The sequence below is a fragment of the Macaca nemestrina genome, chromosome 9 (genome assembly GCF_043159975.1).
Source record: "Macaca nemestrina isolate mMacNem1 chromosome 9, mMacNem.hap1, whole genome shotgun sequence".
Lineage (NCBI taxonomy): Eukaryota > Metazoa > Chordata > Mammalia > Primates > Cercopithecidae > Macaca > Macaca nemestrina.
This window is the reverse complement of record NC_092133.1, coordinates 123517413-123538998: the sequence shown is the minus strand read 5'-3', so window position 1 is coordinate 123538998 and position 21586 is coordinate 123517413. Positions and strand designations below refer to the sequence as shown.

Sequence of the window (21586 nt, the reverse complement as noted above, 5' to 3'; positions counted from 1 at the left end):
AAATATTACAGAAGGAGCAGTTTTATACCCTTAAAACATCTATCAGAGACAATATAAACCTGTTGGATCAGTAAATCCAGGCAAAAATGTCTGCATTATATTTAAAAGTAACAATTTTGAAGACATTCCTATTTTATTTTACCAACAATTTTAAAGCTAGCTTTATTTACCAAATATCATCTTAGATCACATAGAAATATCATATACATATAACACATATAAACATACAGACATACAGACAAAAGAAAACCTTACAGCTTTCGTGATGATTTTTCAGTTGTCAGCTTTCAAATTGTTTTTCTTTTCCCCATTTACACTATCACTCTTGAATTTCCTGTTTCATTGCCCTAAGCAATTGTTAGCTGAGCAACCCTAAATTTGCACTTCTAAACAAATAAGTCTTAGGTAAAACAAGGTAGAAAATCTATTATCTCAAAGACACAGAGCTGAAACTTCAGGCCTAAATATTTTATCATTATTTGCTCAAATTAAGAAAGGAGGGTGTAGGTAAAAGCCCAGTTAAGAAAAGATGGTCAGAAAACACATGTTAAGCAAAGATAAGACTCGTTATGTAAATTTAAATCAATAGTAAGAGTTTCTAGGGGTTCAGTTCTCCCTCTCTTCAGGATGCACAAAGGCAAACACCCTTATGAATGGAGGTTTTCTTTATACATAAATTTATTTTATGAAAGCCAACTAAATGACAGAAAGTGGTATTGTGGAGACTGGTTGAATTCAACAGGCAGTCTTCTTAACTCCTGTTGCTTAGAAAAATTTACTGAGTTTAGGGCAAAGCCCATTAAGCAACAGGGCAAAAAAAAACATCCTCTATGCATGGACTCAGCATAGATAGTTATGAAAAAATAAGCAAGCCTACCTTGCTTGAGGGGCTATATTTTATAAACATTTATTTTGCATTCTTCTAGCCTCTAGAGTGGTATAGTAACTAACACAAAAACTAACAGAATTAATTTTTCTTATTGATTAGTTGTTTCAGCTTTTTTTTTCCTTTCATAAAAAGCTTTTCAAGAGTGGCAACAAAAATATTGTAATTTTTTTTAGAAACTTCTGCATATCAATAGATATATCTGAGTTAAACTAATTTGGGAGCCCTTATCCATAAAAGTACTTTTTAAAGTGCACTGTTGTTCATTTGGAATGTTTCGCTGTACTTTTAAATTATCTTTAGTAGGATTTTACCAGTTCTGCAAACATTTGGTGTTTCTGGAGCCCAGTACAGGTAGATGTAGCCAAAAGGTATAGTGCTCAGTTATTCACAAATTAAGGATCCCATTCTTACATCAAATCTTAGCTTTGGCTCTCAGATCTCCTTGATCAACTTAGCCAATAATTTTTCTCTTCCTAAGCACACAAGAGAAAGAAGCAAAGGGGATAAAATACAAACATTTCTGCAAACTTTTGACATCTAGAGTTTGCACCTTTCACAGTATTGCCATTTACTGTCAGTTTCCTTCTGACCCAATCAGGCATCTTAGTGTGCAATTGGATACAGTATAGCTAATTATCAGATCCAATCTGATCCTGGGCCCAGGCTACTTTCTGTCACAACTTCTGAACCCAGTTCAAATCAAAAGTTTTCTCAAACAAATTCAAATAGCTCAAAGCACAAATACATGGAGCTTTGGAATCCAAGAGGGGAACCTAGTTGCTGTGAGAAAGCAATGGGCACAATGGGCCTGGCAGTTATCTCACTTGGTCATGAGGTGCTTCAGGGGTCACTGGAAATGCTACTTCATATTCCACTTCTGAAGCCATCTGTAAAAGAAAAAGTAAAGACAAATTAAGTTTAACAGAGTTTAACTGAGCAAAGAATAATTCATGAATCAGGCAGCCCCCTCAACTAGAAGAGGTTCAGGGTGATTCTGGGATTTCCACAGGGTCAGATCATATTTATGAACAGAAAATGGAAAGTGATGTACAGAAAATGAAAGTGAAGCATGAAAGTGAGGTACAGAAACATTCGGATTGGTTACAGCTCAATGCTTGCCTCATTTGAACACGGTTTGAATAGTTGGTCTCCTGTGATTGTGTGATTGGCTGAGACTAGGCTACCTGTCTTTTTTTTCTCTCTCTCTTTTTTGAGACAGTCTTGCTCTGTCACCCAGGCTGGAGTACACTGGCATGATCTCTGCTGACTTCAAGCTCCGCCTCCCAGGTTCACACCATTCTCTTGCCTCAGCCTCCCGAGTAGCTGGGACTACAGACACCCGCCACCACGCCCGGCTAATTTTTTTGTATTTTTAGTAGAGACGGGGTTTCGCCATGTTAGCCAGCATGGTCTCCATCTCCTGACCTCGTGATCCACCCACCTTGGCCTCCCAAAGTGCTGGGATTACAGGCGTAAGGCCCTGCGCTCAGCTCAGCTACTTGTTAAAAGAGTAGGTTATAGACTGTTTATACATCGAGTTAGGTTACAGTTCATTATGTATGGGGAAATCTTTAGGCTAAACTTAGAATATGTAAGCAAACTGTTTTAGGTTAAACTTAATTTTACGAGTCCCATGGATGTTCTGCAAAAAAAAAAAAAAAAGGATTCTATGGTCAGGTAAATAGATGGAATTGCTGAGTCAAAGGTCAGGCTTTAAGCTGTCTATTAGCATATGAGGGTTAAAAGTAGAGGCCAGGGGCCAGATTATCAGGGCCCTTCTTAGCTGTAAGAACTTGGGCTATGAATTTAACCTCTCCATTTTCTTACCAGTAAGATGAGGATAATAATATCTTCTGTTTCATAGAATTAGTATATTAATACTAATTAACATACACTGCCTGGAACATAATAAGGACTAAATAAGTACTTGTTAAATAAATAAGGTCTCTGAGAAATTCTTCAGAAAAAAGTTTGACGTAGAGTTTTCCTAACCTACTGCTCTCCTTTCTTCTTCCCTTGCCCCCGACAATACCTTTCACTGGGATACCTATGCTTTACAACACTCATTAAAAAATTCACTGAAGAAAATTTATTGAAATTACTTTTCTTTATTTTTTTATTTTATGTTATTTTTTCTTTATGTCTCACTATATCGGCCAGGCTGGTTTCACACTCTTGGCCTCAAGCGTTCTCCCATCGTAGCCTCCTGAGTGGCTGGGATCACATGCGTGAGCCACAATGCCCAGCTTGAATTCACTCTTAATAAAGGATTACAAAAAAAGTTTAAAAGGGATCTCCGTTGTACGTTTCAATCATAACTCTAAAAGTCTCAGAAATTAAAAGAGAAAATTCCAGAATATATCAAGGAAAAAAGTTGCCAGTTAATGAAGTGCATGTAATGCCGCTGATTTTTATCCAGGTCTCACTAAGGGGAATTATAATAATAGCATTTAGCATGTGCTGAGTGTGTCTGTACACCAGACACTCACCCAGCCTATTGAGAAGCCATTTCTGAATCCTAACAAGAATTTCAAGAAGTAAATACTATGGTTTACCCCTACTTTTTAGAGACCGAGGTTTAAACAGTCTGTGTTTCTTGCCCAAGGTCACCTAGCTAGAAATTGGTTGCTATGGTTTGAATGTCTGCTGCAAAATTCATGCTGAAATTGAGTTACCATTGTAATAGTGTTGAGAGGTGGAAGCTTTAAGAGGTGGCTGGATCACGAGGGCTCTGCCCCCATGAGTGGGATTACTACCATTGAAAAAGGGCAAGTTTGGTCCCTTTTTTCTCTTGCCCTTCTGCCTTCTGCCATGGGATGATACAGCAAGAACGTCCTTGACATATGCTGGTTTTTTGACCTTGAACTTCACAGTCTGCAGAACTATAAGCCAATAAATTTCTGTGCATTATAAATTACCTAGTCTATGATATTTTGTTGTAACAGCAAAAAACAAACAAAAACAAAACCTGGGACCAGAGAAGTGGGGCATTGCTATAAAAATACATAAAACTGTGGAGGCAGTTTTGGAACTGGGTAATAGGTGGAGGTTGAAACAGTTTTGAACTGAAGGCTGGAGAAAGCATCAATTGCCATGAATGGAACGTTAAGATGATTCTGGTGCAGGCTCAGAAGAGAATATCTGTGGGAAAGTCTGAAACTTCCTAGAGATTACTTAAGTGGTCATGATTAAAATTTTGGTGGAAATAGGGATAGAAAAGGCAATTCTAATGATGTCTGAGATAGAAAAAAGAGACAGGTATTGGGAACTGTAATAAAAGTCAACCTTGTTATAAAGTGACAAAGAAATGGGCTGAATTGTGTCCTAGGACTTTATACAAGGCAGAATTTAAGAACAATGAGCTAAGATATCAAGTGGAAGAAATATCAAAGCAGCAAAGCATCCAGGATGCTATGTGGCTTCTTTTAACCATACATCATAAAATGTGAGCAGAGAGAAATAATTTAAAGATGAAATTTATAATTAAAAGGGACTCATCACATAAAGATTTGGCCACGTGAGGAATAAAAAAGTCTTTTTAAAAATTCTCGGCCTGGCTATGTAAAGAATTAAAAAGTCTGTTTAGGAGAGAATATCCAGGGTACAACCAAGTGGACCTTTGATAAGATCAGTATGGATAGCTGCTATGCATTAAGACAATGAAAGAATGTCCCCAACAGCATTTCCGAGATCTTTGAGGCTGCCTCTCTCATTACAGACCCAGAGAAGAGCCTTGAGGCCAAGGTTTCCAGAGAGGAGCCTCAAACCACCTCGAGGGCCTGTTTCTTGCATTCTGGTGCAGTGCTCCTTGGCTGCACCAGTCATCGCTCAAGTGGGCCCAGGTGCTGCTCCGGTCACCACTTCAGAAGGCACAAGTCGTGAATCTTGGTGGCATCCATGTGGTGCTAACTCTTCAGAGGTACAGAGTGCACAAGCTGTGGGGCCATGATGGTCTTCAGCTAGATTTCAAAGGATGTATCTGCCTGGGGGCCCAGGCAGAAATCTGCCACAGGGTCAGAGCTGCCACAGAGAGTCCCCACTATGGCTGTGCCTGGTGGAGCCATGGGAGTGGAGCCACCCCCAAGATCTCAGAACTGTAACACTGCCTGTATGCACCGCCAGCCTGGGAAAGCTTCAGGCATGTGACTCTCATCTGTGCAATTAGATGTGTGGGCTGAGCCCAACAAAGCCATAGGGGTGGGGCTACTTGAGGCGTCAGGAGTCCCAGCTCTGCTCCAGTATGCCCAAACGTGAGACATCGAGTCCAGGAAGATTTTTCTGGAGCCTTAAGATTTAATGTTGTTCACCCTGTCAGGTTTTGCACTTATAAAAAGTTACCTCATTTTAAAAATTTTCTTTATTCCTTGTTTGGAAATGAGAACGTCTGTCCTATGCCTGTCCCACAGTTGTATTTTGGAAGTACATTGCTTGTTTGATTTCACAGGCTTGTGGCTGGAGAGCACTTTGCCTCAGAATGAATTGTGCCATGATGTGTAGGTGAGACTTTTGACTTTTCAATTGCTGCTGGAACTAGTTAAGGCTTTGGGGGCCATTGGGAGGAAATTCATCTATTTTGTAGGTGAGAAGGACATGAGTTTTAGAGAGCTAGAGGCCCTTTGGAATGCCATGATTTGAATATTTTTATCTCCTTCAAAATTTATGTTTAAATTTAGTTGCCATTGCCACAGCATTGAAAGGTGGGATTTTAAAAGGTGACTGCTGGGAAGACGAGTTAGGCCCTTCTTTCTGCTATGGGATGACTCAGCAAAAAATCCCTCACCAGATGCTGGTCCCCCATTCCTGAACTTTTCAGCCTCCAGAACTGTGAGCCAACACATTTCTGTTCATTATAAATTACTCAGTCTGTAGTATTTTGTTATAGCAGCCCAAAATGAACTAAGATGCTGGTGGAACCAGAAATACAAACACAGGTTTGCAGACTCCAAGTCCCATACCAAGAAGACTGTCATCTTCAACATGCAAATTACTTCTCCTACCCCTACCCTCTTCCACCTGGGGCACTTATAGATCCCAAGCCCAAAGTTTTGTCCTAGGATCAATTGCTTTTGTAAATGGTTTGTCATGAGTTTTAACTTGTAAGAAATAAAAATAAAACCTTAAGTCACTAAACTGATTGAATGAACTCCCTCTTGGTCAAGGGGACTCCAAAGAAACCTTAAAAATGAAGTTCTTGGCCATGATGTGATGGGAGGTCAGACACATCTTAAAATGCCCATTTCTTATTAACCTTTAACCAGAATTCTTTCCTAAGGAGGAAGCAGAAACCAGCTCTGTAAAACAAGAAACAGATTACTTATTCTTTTATTGTCTTTAGCCAATCAACTGATGTCGTCACCAGACACCCCCACCCTCTTCACAGTTTTGACATGACAGCTTGCCAGTTTCATAATGCATCCCTTCCTCATAAGAGACCACCCACCACAAAGCAGTTCTGTCCAGTCTATAGAGGATGCACAGCAAGAGTTTTTGTATCCTCTGCTTTACCTTTTGAGGTCCGAGGGCTGAAAACTCCACCTTTGGATTATGCCAACGGCGCCATTTTTTTTTCATACATGAGATCCACAAAGAGGCATGAAACTCAATTGCACATGTACATGTTTCTCCTTTCATAAATATTTATGACTCCTCCTACAGCATATTGAATATGTATATAGCTAGCTAACAAATTCTCCATAAATTCCTGTCTTATTCTCTCCTCCCTCGAAGTGCTTGCTCTCAACTTTTGCTGGAGGTCACGCTTCTCAGTCTTCAGGATGGCTAGCCTACAGGCTGCAATCCTCTATGAGAACTAAAGGTCTCCTTTTCAAACTTATGAACCTCATCATTCTTCAGTTGACCCTTGCATCATATGGATAACTATATACAGTAGCTATTGTCATCCCCAGTAATAGACAACATTCTGAAACATTAGGTAATTAACATGAATATATAATCCTGCTCACCATCTTTTCCCCTCTAAGATTTCACATTTTTACACAAGTAATAAATAGAGGCGACAGGACCCAAACCTAAATGTTCTCCCTGCTAGTAAAGAGCTCTTTCTACTGCATCTTACTGCTATATCCAGAACTTTGCCAATCCCACTGAAATCTGTCTTTGTTGTTCTTTCTTATTGCTGACATTTAACAAATACCACTGGTGGGTTTGCTCTGCTTGTCTCCTAATGCTGAAATATGTTGTAGAGTTCTCAAACACTGGTGGTGTGTGCCTGCTTTGTTTCTATTTGGCCGGTCATGCTGACAGCACATGTACCAGCATGTAGAGAGACAGAATAAGATCCAGCCCTTCGATATTCATCTTGCCTCACTTTTGCACCATCCAGGCACCACCATATTCAAGAATCAGTCCAAATGGGCCTTTTTGTAAGAAACAAGGTAGCCGTTTTTAAATCTGCTATTGTTCAAAACCACTCAGTACAATGATTTTAACTAGTAAAATTCAACCCAATCAAGAACTTTTTTTCTTCTGTGTGGCAAATACAGCAGATGGGTCAAAAACAAAACAAACAACAACAACGAAAACCCAGGGTGTTCTCAGAAGCACAGAGAAAAATGTACTTTTTAAAAGATAATCTATAATGTGTACATATCTAAGTACACAATCAAGTTTTTTAATTTCTCATCTATTGATATGAAACAGACCCCTATTGTCCATATTACCTTGATGTAAATATCAGTATTATTCCTATTTTTGAAAAATAGCATTCCCTTCAACCACCATTATACATGTGCCTGCATGTAGATACCACACACACAAATTATACATACGCAACATATTTCTACTGTTAAATTTAGCAAGATCAACACCAGCCTGGGAAAAGCACCATTGTCTACCAATGGTCACGAGTATGGGTAGTAACAGACAAGATATCAGGACCTCAAATCATCTTGACTTGAACTTCAGTAAGAAATGTCACTGAATGTGCCTCCTATTGGACATACAGCTGACAGTTAGAAACACCTGGTAATAAATAAATTAACATATATGCTACACATTAGTTGCATAATATCAGTATCCTATTTGTCTTCCCAAATGACTTGTGATGGTTCATTTTACATGTCAACTTGACTGTGCTAAAGGGTACCCAGATAGCTGGTAAAACATTATTTCTGGGTGTGTATGGGAGAGTATTTTCAGAAGAGTTGACCATTAGAATCAGGAGACTGAGTATGGAAAATTGCCCTCACCAATGAGGGTGAGCATCATCCAATCCACTGAAGGCCTGAATAGAACAAAAAGGTGGAGGAAGTGAGAAGGTGTTCGTGGCATTAGCTGGGACATCCATCTTCTCCTGCCTTCAAATGCTGGCACTCCTGGTTCATAGGCTTTTGCACTTGGATTGCTATTTTTACCATTGGCTCCCCTTGTTCTCAGGTGTTCAGGCTAAGACTGGAATGACACCACTATTTTTTCTGAGCCTATAGTTTGCAGACAGCAGATGATGGGAGTTCTCAGCCTCTATAATCGTGTGAGTCAACCCTACATAATAATTCTCTTTCAATCTATATATATCCTGTTGGCTTTATTCTCTGCAGAATCCTGAGTAACACATTTACTTTAGTTTTGGGGCATTTGCCACTTTCACCTCTGTTTTAGACTTTCTTTTCCCTAAAAAGAGGAATCCAGATAAGACATTCATCATTTATTTCTTTGCTCATTTATTTATGTGACAAATGTTTATGGATCACCCACCATAGCCAGAACCTGCTGATGTTCTAGCACTGGCAAACAGGTTATATTTCCTGCCCTTGCAGAAATAGAGGAGATAAACATTGGAAAAATAAACACATAGGTAAATATTTAGAAGTAAGCATTGTGATAAGTGCTATGCAGAAAATGTATGTGGTCAAGGTGAAAATAGGGATATGACTGGGTTGGCTGCAGGGGATCAGGGAAATGATTATAAGATCAGTGTGCAACAGTCTCCTAATCTAGCATGAGATACAAGTTGTTTAACCATGTATTTCTGTTGAAAGAAGACAGGAAGTTGCACAGTTTTCTAACAAATGCTAGGGAAGAGCCCTAACCCACAGGTCCCTTTGAATGAAGAGGACAGAACGTCTTTCTTATATTAGTCACCATGCCACACTGTGCAGTAGTGATCTGCTGGGGGTCGGCCCCTGACACAAAGGGAGCCTTGCATATGGGTGAAGCATAAATGGAGCCAATGGGCTATGACAGGACATGGCCAAGTTATCCAGGCAGTTAGAGAGGAAGTTCATGCATTAATAATTATTCATAAATAATTAATATATTAATGAATTCATAATGTAGACTTTAGATCCAGATTTGAATACCACTCTTTTGCTTTTAGTTGTATGACCTCAGGTAAATTATTTAAATTTTATAATTGGCTTACCTATAAAATGAAGACTATAATAGTTCTTAACTGGTGGTAACCATTTTGGTGAGAAATAGATGTGTTAATATGAATTAATGTGTACAAAACAATGCACCCAGCACATAGTAGATGCACAGTAAACAATTTTAAAAGCATGTGTGCTATATATAACATAAAATATTATTTTTATATTATATCATATCATATCATATCATATCATATTAAAAGTATATATGTTCTTAACTGGAGCACTGTGTACTAAGCCTGCTTACTTGGTCATATTAAATAACCCACTCAGACCTGTTTAGTTGATCATATTAAATATGAAAAATATATAACAGGACCCAGAAAGCAGAGGAGCACAGAAGCTAAGGCACAAATAGAGAAAAAGCAGTAATTAAAAGCCATGAGTAAGCAGAAGGCATAGAAAAGGAGAGTAAGCTCACAAAAATGTCAGCAGGGTCAGAGACCATGAGAAGCTGAGAACCAGACTGGCAGCCCTGTGTTAGCATATTAACATGATGACTTTATTCTGTAAAGTGTTTCCTTCCTTCATGGGAAGTTATGACGCTACTAGATTTCCATATGTTAAGGGCATGCTCCATCAGTCACCCTCATGACTGACAGCATGGCTTCATCATATGGAAATGACAGAGTAGCTGCCAACAGCTCTAGGCTTGCATCTCCACAACGTTAAGTCCAATAGAGAAAGATAACACATCTTTCTTTCAACAGGTTCTGCAAGTGTCAAGAGATATCATCTCATTGGTTTTGATTGGGACTCTTGCCCGTCCCTCAGCCAATCACTGTGACTAGGAGAACAATAAGCCAGACTTGAGTCATGTACTGTCCCTGCAGCCAAGGCTAATATCAATAATTCTCAAATTGAATTAGCTGAGATTGGTGATAGGATGGTTCTCCAAAGAAAAAGTCAGGATAGCAGTGGATACTAGCAACAAAACAATAATCTCTACCATGGATGGTATCAGGAATACCTGGGCAAATTTGCTTTTCTTGATATAAACAGAGGGGATATAACGTGTCATCTTAACAGGTACATGGCAAAACCGGGTTCCCTCTTTATAACCTCTCAGACATGTGTAATTCACATTGGAAGATGAACACATTGACTCTGCAGATCACCTCTACACATTCCTGCCACCACCACCAGGAAATCTACTCTTTATCTTCAACACTGCCTTAGTTGTAAGGGTTTGCTTTAGAAGTGTCTGCCAAAGTGCTTTGGGTAAAGTGTTACAAAGAAAGTGACATTACACCTGAATTTTATGAAGGATAGATCTGGAACAATATTGATTTCCATCAAATGAAGAGTTCTTGTGAATATATTTAATCGGAGCACTTATATCATCATTTCAATGAACCTTTCTTAAAGTTAAATAGTTATGTTATAAAATTCCTAGCTGCAATGAGCATGACTTTCACTGTTCAAAGGGAGAAGAGATCTGAGTGTTTCAGGCTCTGAGAAGAAATATAACATAAAGGTCAGGGGTGGTGTCTCATGCCTGCAATCCCAGCACTTTGGGAGGCCCCGAATGGTGGATCGCTTGAGTTCAGGAATTCAAGGCCAACCTGTGCAACATGGTGAAACCCCATTTCTACAAAACAAACAAGCAAATAAACAAACAAAAAAAAAAATCCAGGCATGGTGGCGTATACCTGTAGTCCCAGCTACTCAGGAGGCTGAGAACTAGGAGGATCACTCGATCTTGGGAAACCAGGGCTGCAGTGAGCTAAGATCACACCACTGCATTTCAGCTTGAGTGACAGAGTGAGACCTTGTCTCAAAAAAAAAAAAAGTAAATAAATACATAAATAAAATAAACAGAACTATAATATAAGATCCCCTGGAAAATATTTCCTGTTACTGTTTAGGAGAGAATGCATGGAAAATTGAAATATTCAGAGTCAGAAAATTAGAGTACAGAACGCCAGGTGAAAACACTTTTTAAGAAGTAAAGAAGAAATTAAATAAAGGCATGTTAGAAAATACTCTTTCACAGTACTCCAATGTACTCTCTTATTCTCCATTAATTCCAACATTGCTTGGGAGCAAGGATCCAGCTTCTGTTTTTCAAATTCTAGAGAAGCCATCACTTCGAGCTTTTCCACCATTTCTATGTTTTTGCAGGATAGAAAGCAGTGACCATCATTTATTTACCTACATCCAAATATCAAAATACTGAACTTTAAAACTTGCATCTCTGTGCTCAAAAATATAATCGGATGTCTACTAACATTTAGGAATCTACTTACTCTATTAACAGGACAAGTTGTCCTCTTCATTTTGTCTCTATCACCAAATCAGGCACTGTTGTGATAGAATTCCCGTGCTTGTGTCCTTTGGCGTGCACAAGCTGGGGTGCAATATAGATTGTTATACCACAGCCAGAATACAAAGAATTCTAAGCCCTCCAAGGAAGAATTGGTCTTCAAATGCAATGACGGGAAAAAAATGAAAATTCCACACACCTCTAGATCTTTTCTTACATTTTCCCTCTGGGTCTATTCTTCCTATATACCTTCTGCAAGCAAGGTGCCAACTCTTCAATTTCAGCAGCTGCTATTATCTCCAAGCTTCCTCTTTTTTTTTTTTTTTTTCCATTTTAGAATCACATTTTATTTTCTTACGCTAACTGAAATAACACACTTCACACTTTCCACTTTGCAGCTGGGTCTGTCACATGTGTCTACTCACAGGGTTTATTTTATCTGTATCTCATCAACTTGCTCTTCACTTTCTGTTTTCTGATGAAGCACCACAGTGGGATCTGCATTCACCTTTTCAAGGTTTTCCTGCAAGGAATTAAGAGATGATTATCCAGTCCTATAAAGTCATCTTGGGAGCTTCTGTGTAATAAAAAATCTAGTGTTGTTAATTTGATCGAAAGCTTTCTTAGGAAGAAATAAGAATTTTCCTTTCTCTTTTTTGAATCAGGGAAGTAGGACTGTTTCTTTTCCCTTTAATCATGAGTTTTCCGTGGATGTTTTCTATTTTCTAATATGAAAAACCAAATTTCAAAACCTTAAACTTGAATGGACTATTAAATGCCAAGACTTGCTTTAGGAGTTTCTCACACACACACACACACACACACACACACACACAAAAGGAAGTAGAGACTGGAAATGGGGCATAAGGGGCATAAGAAAGGGGCATAAGAATGTCTGAATGGAGTAAAAGTTCACTCCGTTAAAGAGATCAAAAGAGAACTCACTGAAGTCTTGGGAGCATCATCTGCAGAATGGCTGAGGTAATGCTATAAAGCAAAGTTTAAATGTGCTGTACATGGTTATGAAAATAAAAAGATATACACAAATCTGTGTCCTGGAATGCTGGAATCCATAATGCTACCAAAGACCACCTCTCAACCAAAGGACAGGAGAGGTAAATTGCAAATACCAAAGCATAAATGAGATTGAAAATGGCATTCCCAGCCAGGTGCAGTGGCTCATGCCTATAATTCTAGCACTTAGGGAAAACCAAGGTGGGAGAATTGCTTGAGCCCAGGAGTTTAAGACCAGCCTGGCCAACGTAGTGAGACCTTGTCTCTACAAAAAATTTAAAAATCAGCTTGGTGTGGTGGCACGTGCCTGTGGTCCCAGCTACTTGGGAGGCTGAGGTGGGAGGATCAATTGATCCCCGGAGGTTGAGGCTGCAGTGAGCTGTGGTTGTACTGCACTCCAGCCTGGAAGACAGAGCAAGACCCTGCCTCAAAAAAAAAAAAAAAAAAAAAAAAAAAAAAGAAAAGAAAAGAAAAGGAAAAGAAAAAGAAAAGAAATGAAAACGTTACTCCCCGTATGCTTTGGGGAAAAAATTCAAAGAAATCTTAGATAGACTTCCCGACCCATTTCGAAAGGCTGCTTCCTCCTCACATCATCATCCTCTCAAAATGTCTAAAATTACATGTCCTTTCTCTGCCATTTTTTTCCCTATTCCTTCCTCACCCTCTCAGTCTGACTCTTGCCTCCAAAATACCCAATGGGTTCATCATTATTAATCGTTCTGACCTTTTCTTTCCCCTTACCTGATACTTTTGTCCCTAACCCTGTCTTCCTGGAAACTCCTTCATCCAAATCTCAGTGGCACCAAAAGACGGGGCGCTCTCTCCTCTCGTCTCTCTTTTCTTCACTGCTTCTGCTACATGGGCTCCATGCCCAGATCCCTTGCTCTCACGCAGCATCCACCAGACTATTTCCCTCTGAAATCTCAGTCTGTTGGCCTCAATCCCGCAAAGTAAAAGCGTGCCCATATTCGTATCCAAGCTCACTGGTTTCCCCAAAGCTGCCGTTCACCCCTCCACCTGCATTCCAGAAGATACCTTTAACTTCTTTTTCCTCCTAAGCCATTTACCTCTCTGCACATTCTGACTTCCGGCACTGGCACCCAAAACTACGAAGTTATTCATATTAACCTTTTATAGTCTTTTTCTTCTCCCTTTTGACTTGTAGTCACCAAGATTTTATTTTCTGTGTTCAACAACTCTAGTAATCTCCCGGTTCTCTTCAACGCTTACAGTCTCTCTCTATTCAAGCCAGGTATATTCAACATGGAGGTTCCCTCTTCCCTTTCCTTTGTCGCCACATGTGCAGTAAAAAAGCAGGCAGCTTGGTGCCGGTCAGGTAGAGACACCATTTGCATAATAAAAGATTAGGGTAGAATGTCCAGCTTCTTCGCATGCTATGCAAATGGCACACCTGGTCCTACCAATCTCACTTGCCATATGTAAATCAGACATTGCCTCCTCAAGTTTGTCTATAAAACCCCATGGATTTCACCATGGAACCAGACGACCCGTCAGGACTCCCTCTCTCTGCAAGAGAGAGAGCTTTTCTCTTTTCTCTCACCTATTAAACCTCCACTCTTAAACTCTCTTCTTGTGTGTCCACATCCTCAGTTTCCTTGGTGTGAGATGACGAACCTCAGGTATTTAGCCCAGACAAATGACACCGTGTCATTACCAGTCAGAACCTGGAGAAGAAGGAAGCCTGTGGCTCAGGCCTATAATCCCAGCCAAGGCGGGCGGATCACCTGAGCTCAGGAGTTCGAGACCAGCCTGACCGACATGGAGAAACTCCGTCGCTACTAAAAATACAAAAAATTAGCCGGGCGTCATGGTGGATGCCTGTAATCCCAGCTACTTGGGAGGCTGAAGCAGGAGAATCGCTTGAACCCTGGAGGCGGAGGTTGCAGTGAGCCGAGATTGTGCCACTGCATTCCAGCCTGTGCAACAAGAGTGAAACTTCATCTCAAAAAAAAAAAAAAAAAAAAAAAAAAAGGAAGCCTGAAGTTCAACTAGGTCAGCACCCCTGGACACGGAGTGCAAGATGAGAAGAGGAGAGATGGGATATGACTTGTGGGTGAGGGAACAAGCATGGGTATTTATGGGTAGGTAATTCTAGAATTTGTATTTCTAGCTTGTTTGGCATTATGCTTTATAATTATCTCTGCATATTAAGATATTTCTTTTGTTGGATCACTTTTTTCATGTCTTGCCAACCTTATCCTATTTAAGATTAATTGGTAAAACAAATCATGGATGCTGCCATGAGTTTCACTTTAACATAATATTAAGATTTCAGAACCTGTTTTAATTTACAAAGTAACTTAAAACTAATATACGTGTCTTTTAGGTCATATCAGTATGTCAGCAAGAGGTTCTAACCTTTCATTTAATCACTTGGCTTAAAGAAATGTTATATGTAGGTATATTACGACAGAAATCTACGGTGAGCCCTCTCTTTTCCCGGCATTCATCCCAAACCATCGACTTTTCTCTTCAGCATGAAGTAAATGAAAGTGGGGAGGAAAATCACACAGAAGGAAGAGCTGTCTCATTTGATAAATGGAGTAAATGTGAATAGAATTCCATCTATTTGACAAATGGGCCTAATTTAACTCATGTCCTATGTCTGGTGGATTTCTCCACTTGGTGAACACATTAGCGTTTGTGGATTTTCTTGCCTCACTATGTAGAAAGGAATCCACAAGGTGACTCCTAGCTTTTCAGTTCAAATATTCTTAAGGTCTCATTAAGTGATGAGATATCACACACTGCCTAACAAACTGACAGATATTAAAATTATCATTCGGACATTTCAGGAGTTTGTAGGGATAAGAAGAGAGGTAGAGGGACAGGTTTAGGCCACATACCAAAAGGATCAGAATGGCATCAACTTGCTCCATAACTACCCTAAAAGACAGAATAGAAAATTACCTACAAAATGTATAGGAAATGGTTTATCATTTAGAATTCTACTTCCAGTCAAATAATTAAAAGTGTAAGTATAGGCTAGACATTTTCAGACATGCACATTCTCAGGGGCAGTGTATTCCCTATGGACCATTTTTCAGGTTTTGGGAAGATATGTTCCACCAAAACGACAGTAAAAAGAAAGAGAGAGAGGGAGATAAAGAGAGAGAGAGAGAGAAAGAGAGAGAGAGAGAGAGAGTAGATCTTATGAACAGAGTACACAACGCAGAAAAAAGTGAAAAGAATTCCCAGGATGCTGTTGAACTAAAAGCTGTGCAGAAGGCCAAGGGTGCACCCAATCCCAATCCAGACTGGAGAAAAATAATGAACATTCCCAGAGATCAGTCTGCAGGACTGAAAAAGTAATAATAATAATAAAGGGAGCTGACTTGTGACCTGATGTGTTTGATTACGTGAGAGGCAGCTACTCTTATAAAATCTATTTCAGAAAATTAAGATAAGGAGAAATTAACCAGTTTGCATAATCTGACTAGAATGACACTGATATCAAAAATGCACAAAGACTGGAAGAAAAAAGATAATTGTAGATTATCTATGAGTATTATAAAATGTGAAAGAACATATTAGTGAATAAATGTGACAAAGTATTAAACTAGCACTATCGATTGACATTTATTCCAGGAATTTAAGGTAGTTAAAATTTAGAAAATTTGTATATGATTAGCCACAATAACAGATTAAAGAAAAAATGCATAATTTAAAAAGGATTAAAAAGGCACTTAATAAAACTTGGCATTCATTAATAATTGTAAAAAACAAAAATATTTGCAATGTATAGCTGATAAAGATATTGTATCCAGACTATATCAAGGAATATAATTTAATAATAACAAAACAAGCTAATTAAAAAATACATAAAATGTTTGAACAGATTTAAGTGAAAAAATATGCAAATGGCAAATAAGCTCATGAAAAGATGCTTGCAAATTAAAACCACGATGATATATCAAATTTTTTTTTTTGAGACAAGGTCTACTCTGCTGCCTAGATTGGAGTGCAGTGGCATGATCTTGGCTCATCCACCTCCACCTCTCAGGCTCAAGAGATCCTCCCACCTCAACCTCCTGAGCAGCTGGGACTACAGTCAATACAGTTCTTGAATGACTAGAACTAAAGGAAAAAAAAGGTAATACCAAGTGCCAGCATGAATGAGGAAAAACTGTCATGGTTGGTGGTAACACAAAATGGTATAGCTACTTTGTCTTATTTTTAATTTTAATTTAATTTAATTTTGAGACAGAATCTCTCTCTGTTACCAGACTGGAGTGCAGTGATGCGATCTTGGCTTACTGCAACCTCCACCTTCTGGGTTCAAGCGCTTCTCCCGCCTCAGCCTCCCAAGTAGCTGGGACTACAGGCGTGCGCTACCACACCCAGCTAATTTTTCTGTATTTTTAGTAGAGACAAGATTTCACCATGTTGGCCAGGATGGTCTCTATCTCCTGACTTCGTGATTCACTCGCCTCGGCCTTCCAAAGTGCTGGGATTGCAGGCATGAGCCACCGCGCCCAGCCTTTCTTAAAACATTTTACTTTTATAGACTTAGGGAATACAAGTACGTTTTTATGACATGGACATATTGCATAGTGGTCAAATCTGGGCTTTTAGTGTAACCATCACCCAAATAATGAACATTGTACACAGCAGGTAATTTTTCAACCTTGCCCCTCTTCCCACCTTTTGGAGTCTCCAGTGTCTACGTTTCCACTCTCTATGTCCACGTGTATGGTACAGCCACTTTGAAAAAGAGTTAGGCAGCTCCTTATAAGTTAAACACACACTTACCATACGAGTCATCAGTTGCATGATATTTATCCAAGAGAAATAAAAGCATGTACCCACAAAAAAGCTATATGCAATGTTTACAGCAACTTTATTAATAATACTTACAGTAATCATGTTTTTAAATTTGTCTATATTCTATGATGCTTCGCTATCTTGGGAATTTATGGATTCAGGGAGTGACCTTCCCTTCCTGGGTTAGCTAATCCCTAGAGACGGCAAACAATTCATCCTGGGATACTACTCCACTGCCCTAAATCAACCCAAAGCCAGATACCAAGGCAAGGAGAGACCAGCCCTGCAGCCTAGAGCCTGCTGAAATTCTTCACTCCAATCCTAAACCTGCTCGGCTGTTTGGCCTGCCTTTCTCATTCCTTTCTGTGGAAACTACAATCAAGACTGTGCCTCTGCCCTCTCCTCTCTGCTTCTCCCTCCTGACTGACCCAGGTGCTTCCCTGTGTGGTCCTGCCTACCATGGCATGACCCCTTCTCTTGGAAACTGTGAATAACAAAGTACCTTCCCGATGGCAGTTGTCTCCTGATCTGTTGGCTTCACCAAACCTGAAAAAAGGCAGTATTCAATACTGGAAACACTCAAATGTCTGTCAATTGTTGAACAGGTAAGATACTGTGGTGCATGACTACAATGGAATCCTACCCAGCCATGAAAAGGCACAAGCTACTGACAACATGCAAAAAAACGATGATGCTAGGTGTAAAAAGAGCCATTGAAGGTTGGGCATGGTGGCTTACATGTATAATCCCAGCATGCTGGGAGACTGAGGTAAGGGGATTGCTTAAGTCCAGGAGTTCAAGACCTGGCTGGGCGACACAGTAAGACCCTGTTCCCCCGCCACACACACACACACACACACACACACACACACACACACACACACATTAGCCAGGCACGGTGGGTAACACCTGTAGTTCCAGTTACTTCAAAGGCTGAGGCGGGAGGATTGCTTGAGCCCAGGAGTACATGGCTGCAGTGAGCTACGATCACCTGGGCATTAGAGCGAGACTCATCTAATTTTTTTTAAAAAGCCATTCACAAGGGGCTACATGCTCTTTGATTTCATTTATATGATATTCTGGAAAATGCAAAACTAGTAACAGAAAGTAAGTCAAGGATTGCCAGGAGTTAGTGGGGACAAGTTTAACTGCAAAGTGCCATAAAGGGATAGTTTAGAGTGATGGAAATCTTCTCTATCTTGAGTGTAGTAGTATTTGTCAAACTCTGTAAAAACAGGCGAAAAGGGTGAATTTTACTAAATATAAATTGTATTGGTTTTCTATTTCTGCTGTGACAAATTACTACCAACTAAGTGACTTAAAACAACACAAATTTATTATCTTACAGTTTTATAGAAGCCTGACATCCATGTCCCTGGACTAAAATCTGACTTTTGGGAGCATTTCGTCTCTTTCTAGAGACTTTACAGGAGAATCTGCTTCATAGTCTAAGCATGACCACCTGTATCTTTCCTTATATTTCTCTATATTCATATCCTTTAATCACAGCCTGGAAAGCTTCTCTGATTTAAAAAACTTATTTGATTATTTGAGCTTAAAAAGATAAGCCAGAGCCAGGCGCGGTGGCTCATGACTGTAATCCCAGCACTTTGGGAGGCCAAGGTGGGTGGATCTAAAGGTCAGGAGTTTGAGACCAGCCTGGCCAATATGGTGAAACCCCGTCTCTACTAAAAATGCAAAAATTAACCGGGCATGGTGGCAGGTGCCTGTAATCCCAGCTACTCTGGAGGCTGAGGCAGGAGAATCACTTGAACCCGGGAGGTGGAGGTTGCAGTGAGCTGAGATTGCTCCACTGCACTCCAGCCTGGGTGACAGAGTGAGACTCCATCTCAAAAAAAGGAAAAAAAAAAAAAGAGAGAAAAGCCAGGATAATCTGCCCATCTCATGTTTCTTAATGTAATCACATCTGTAGTTTCTGTTTCGGTGGGCCAGGTTGAGCCTGTAATTTGCATTTTGAACAGTTTCTCAGATGATCCTGATGCCACTCATCAAGAGACCACATTTTTGGGAACACTTATGGAGACATCCAAGAGAATCTATGAGCCACTAGAAATAAGAATGTTTAGCAAGGTTGCTGAATACAAAACCTTCATAGAAAGTACATCACACACTATCTGACAGTAATGTACAATTAGAAACTGCAGGCTTACACAGCATGGCTGGTGACATTAGCTAGCACTCATTCTTCTCTCTCTAATGAGGATACAATGGACTACAAGAGACTGAACTATATCTGCTTCTATTTCCAACAGACTTACATTCAACTTTCGCTCACACACACACACACACACACACACAGCTGGGAAAATTTTGTTAGTCTTTATCTATTTTATTTGTGTACATATATATATATATGTTTTTAGAGATGGGGTCTTGCTCAGTTGCCCAGGCTGGAGGTACAGTAGCATGATCAGAACTCACTGCAGCCTCCAACTATTGAGTTCAAGCGATCGTCCTGTCTCAGCCTCCTGAGAAGCTAGGACTACAGGCATGTGCCACCATGTCTGACTAATTTTTATTTAAAAAAATGTTTTATAGAGACAGGGTCTTGCTATGTTGCCCAAGCTGGTCTTAAACTCCTGGCCTCAAGTGATCCTCCCTACTTGGCCTCCCAAAGTGTTTGGATTACAGGCATGAGTCACTATAACTTGCCAGATTTTTTTTAAGCAGTTAATATAAAATTATAGCATGAAAATAAAAGCAACCTGAATTTAGTAACACAGCTGGAACAGTCTGCAGTAGTGGTGGCAGTGGTGAGAGAAAAGGTCTAATTTAAACAATTTTCTGAGTTGTTGGTTGTTCACTTTTCTCATGGTGATGAAAGTAGACATTTTTTCCAAGGGGACAAGAAGCTGCTGGAAGTTTGCTGCTCCCAAGGATCTGGGGATCTTTGCACTACCCCAAGATCTGAGTGAGTCGTATTAAAAATAATGTAAGTCATTTTAAAAGTATGAAAAGTAATGGCAGGAACTGTGATTACTTTTGCATCAACTGAATACATTTGATAAATGTGCAATGTTCAATCCTAAGCCTGACAAAAACTGAGAAATAGGAAGCTTACGTACTCAGTGAGAGTAGCCTGTTTGTCTCCAAGAGACGTCTCATTTTGCAGACATGTGGAACTACCCTCTTTCCGCAAGCACTGGTTCCCATGTTGAAGCTTGCTAGACATGACAATGGGTTTGACTCAATTCAAAACTTATTTTATTTGCGTAAGAATTTCATGAAGCTTCTTAACCAAGGATGCCAGAATTTCCAGGAAGGAACAGAGATTCTCAAGGCAATTTTCCCAAATGGAGCAGCATGTTGTATGAGATGTATGAATTGTGATGCTGGTACTTATATGTACTGAGTTTCCCAGGGAGTGGGGTAATTCGTCGGACAGATTAAACCCTGGAAATTCGGATGAGAGTGCTGGACGCAGCAGTTATGAACCAGTTCTGCAGGAAAGATGGTGTCACTGTAGATGACGTCACTCTCTAGAATGAAATTCATGACTTGATACCGGATCCTGTCATTGATGCCACACTGTTCAACTCTTGGGGGAGCCGAGGAATGGAATGAAATAAGATAGAACTTATTGGACTATTCATATCACTCCAGAACCAGAATTTTCTTACGTTAGTTTTAAAAGAAACGTATGTCATACCTCCTATGATGACTTGATGAGGACAGTTGTGAAAGTCTTCAAGCCAGGAAAATTTGTGACAACCTTGTTAGCTAATCAGAGCTCTAAATGTCACACCATGTTTTGTTCACCCCAGAATATTGAAGGCTTTAAATGTCTTGATTGCCAGAGTGCTGTGTTCAATGATTACAATTTTGTTTTTACCAGTTTTGCAAAGCAGCAATGACAACAGAGACTTGATTAAGAAAAATGAAGAAAGAAATGCAAAAAGTGAACACAGATAGAAGGGAGTGGCTGCTTTCTAGATGTTCATACCAGGGACCATGCTTCTATAACCATCACCTTGTTGTTGCAGAAAGCCTTAGATATAACCATAGTGCAATCATTTTGAACTGTTTGCATTATTATATGAAGGAGTTAGATATCTTGCATGAATGCTCTCTTCTGTTTAGATGTTCTCCATCACTCTTGCTGTGAAATTGAAGTACGTGTAGTAAAAAACACCTTTTATGATATAAAACTTTGCAACATTTGTGAAAACAATTCAATTTAGTTTATGTGCGTATAATATTTCTCCAAGTATCATCCAAAATTTC

The 21586-nt window shown here is 39.6% G+C and overlaps 1 pseudogene; it reads left to right on the top strand.

The window, feature by feature from the left end:
* Window positions 1–13854: 13854 nt before the first annotated feature.
* LOC105488277 (S-adenosylmethionine decarboxylase proenzyme 2-like) lies at window positions 13855–21234 on the top strand (annotated as a pseudogene).
* The last annotated feature ends 352 nt before the right edge of the window (window positions 21235–21586 follow it).